The sequence below is a fragment of the Arachis hypogaea genome, chromosome 12 (genome assembly GCF_003086295.3).
Source record: "Arachis hypogaea cultivar Tifrunner chromosome 12, arahy.Tifrunner.gnm2.J5K5, whole genome shotgun sequence".
NCBI classification, from domain to species: Eukaryota; Viridiplantae; Streptophyta; class Magnoliopsida; order Fabales; family Fabaceae; genus Arachis; species Arachis hypogaea.
In genome coordinates, this window is record NC_092047.1 from 70889021 (window position 1) to 70892113 (window position 3093).

Genomic DNA, 3093 nt, shown 5'->3' on the forward strand with positions numbered 1-3093 from the left:
TTTTCTGTTTATTTATTATTATTATTTGAAAACTCCATAACCATTGGATATCCGCCTGACTGAGATTTACAAGGTGAACATAGCTTGCTTCAAGCCGACAATCTCCGTGGGATCGACCCTTACTCACGTAAGGTTTTATTACTTGGACGACCCAGTGCACTTGCTGGTTAGTTGTATCGAAGTTATGACGAATCATGAATTAAGATTAGAGCACCAAGTTCTTGGAGCCATTACCAGGGATCACAATTTCGTGCACCAGCAGTAGCGTGTGATGGAAGAGGCGGCGGTGAGGCAGCAGACGCAACTTCAGCTGGGCGGCGAGTTCGGTGACGGATCAGCAGCAGGGCGCAGCTCCCTCTCTTCCTTCTCAGCTCTCTGTCACTCTCTCCCTCGGCCCTCTCTCTCTGCTCTCTATTTTGCTACTGAATGTTACGCTGAAGGAAGGTTGGAAGTGGGTGGGGTGCGGCTGTGGTGAGGGGGCTAGGGTTAGGGTTTCTTAATTTAGGAATTAGGGTTTCTGATTCAATTTGGGAATTTAGGTTTAGGAATTAGGGATTTTATAAAGTAATATGGATAGATATGAATAGATATTTTGATAAAATTGGAGGGTAGGATAATTTCAAAATCAAATATACTCTATTAAAAATATTTAGGAACATTATTTATCATCATATTGCTAAGTTCAATCAATTATTTCTAATTTAAAATAAAAAATAAATATATTAATCACATTTTTATAAAATATGGTTTAGCTCAATATTAGTTATTCAAATTAAAGGATATAACTTTTCTTTATTTTTCTATCTCCGAAACTTTAATTTCAATTTATAAAATAACTAATTATGATAAAAATTGTACATAAATATTAATTGACTTAAACTTAAAGTATTTATAAATATCAATCTAATCATTTCTAATAAAATAATTTCTAAGAGTTCAAATTAATAACTTAATTCATTCAAAATAGAATTTATTTAAATTAAATTATACAATTCTTCTATTTTTTCAATTATCAAAATTATAATTTCAATTATACAAAATATCTAATAAAGATTATATAAAAATTCTAATTAATTTAAACTTCAATTATCATGAAACTCCATTTAATTACCTTTAGCAAAAGATTTTTCTTAAAATAAATCACATATAACTAATTATTTGATTTTTAAAAACTAGGGTTGTTACACAGGGTACCTGGCTGGGCGTTTAACGCCCAAAAGGTAGCATTTTGGGCGTTAAACGCCAGAATGGATGCCATTCTGGGCGTTTAACGCCAGGATGACATAAGAGGGAAGATTTTGTTTTTAATTCAAATTTTTTTCAATTTTTCATAATTCTTCAAAATCAAATCTTTTTCAAATCATATCTTTTCAATCATATCTTTTCAAAATCAATTTCTTTTCAATTTTTTTTATTTATTACTATTTTCGAAAATCCTTGCTACAATTAATAATTTAATTCAAAATTTTCTAGTTGTTACTTGCCTATTAAGAAAGGATCAAAAGTTTTAATTCTAGAATCATATCTTCTAATTTCTTGTTAGTCAAGTAATCAACTTTAATTTTAAAACTTTCTCTTTTTAATTTGATTTTCAATCATATCTTCTCAATCATATCTTTTCAATCACATATTTTTCAAAATTAAGTTTCAATCATATCTTTTTGATTTCTAATTTCAAAATCTTTTTCAAAAATCACTTAATTTCTTTCCCAATCTTAATTTTCGAAAATCCTTTACCAAATTTTCAAAATTTCTTTTAATTATTTCAAAATATTTTACTTTAATTTCGAAAATTCTTCCCCTCTTCTCACATCCTTCTATTTAAGGGACTAACACACCTCCTCAAGGTGCAATTCGAACTCTATCCTTCTTGATAAGTTCGAATTCTCTTCTATCTACCTTCTCCTTTTATTCTTCTTTTCCTCTGACACCTCAAGAAATCTCTATACTGTGACATAGAGGATTTCATACTTTCTTCTTCTCTCTTTCATATGAGCAGGAGTAAGGACAAAGACATTCTGGTTGAGGCTGATCCTGAACCCGAAAGGACCTTGAAGAGAAAGCTGAGAGAAGCTAAAGTACAACTCTCTGTAGAGGACCTAACAGAGCTTTTTAAACAAGAAGAAGCCATGGCAGCTGAAAACACCAACAATGCAAGGAAGGTGCTTGGTGACTTTACTGCACCTACTCCTGACTTCTATGGGAGAAGCATCTCTATCCCTGCCATTGGAGCAAACAATTTTGAGCTTAAGCCTCAATTAGTTTCTCTAATGCAACAAAATTGCAAGTTTCATGAACTTCCATTGGAAGATCCTCATCAATTCTTAGCTGAATTCTTGCAAATCTGTGACACTGTCAAGACTAATGGGGTTGATCCCGAGGTCTACAAGCTTATGCTTTTTCCCTTTGCTGTAAGAGACAGAGCTAGGACATGGTTGGACTCACAACCTAAAGAAAGCCTGAACTCTTGGGAAAAGCTAGTTAATGCCTTCTAGGCAAAGTTTTTTCTACCTAAAAAATTGAGTAAGCTTAGAGTGGAAGTCCAAATCTTCAGGCAGAAGAAAGGTGAATCCCTCTATGAAGCTTGGGAAAGATACAAGTAATTGATTAGAAGGTGTCCTTCTGACATGCTTTCAGAATGGAGCATCATAGGTATCTTCTATGATGGTCTGTCTGAACTGTCCAAAATGTCATTGGACAGCTCTGCTAGAGGATCTCTTCATCTGAAGAAGATGCTTGCAGAAGCCCAGGAACTCATTGAAATGGTTGCAAATAACCAATTCATGTACACCTCTGAAAGGAATCCTGTGAATAATGGGACAAATCAGAAGAAAGGAGTTCTTGAGATTGATACTCTGAATGCTATATTGGCTCAGAACAAAATATTGACTAAGCAAGTCAATATGATTTCCCAGAGTCTGTCTGGAATACAAGCTGCATCAGTCAGTACTAAGGAAGCTTCCTCTGAAGAAGAAGCTTATGATCCTGAGAACCCAGCAATGGAAGAGGTGAATTACATGGGAGAACCCTATGGAAACACCTATAATCCTTCATGGAGAAAGCATCCAAATCTCTCATGAAAGGATCAACAGA

At 33.9% G+C, this 3093-nt stretch overlaps 1 non-coding gene across 1 annotated transcript; it reads right to left on the reverse strand.

The window, feature by feature from the left end:
• Positions 1-2525: 2525 nt before the first annotated feature.
• LOC112731720 (small nucleolar RNA R71) lies at positions 2526-2633 on the reverse strand. Its single transcript, XR_003167485.1, has one exon. It is a non-coding gene; the product is annotated as a small nucleolar RNA R71 (small nucleolar RNA).
• Positions 2634-3093: the final 460 nt, after the last annotated feature.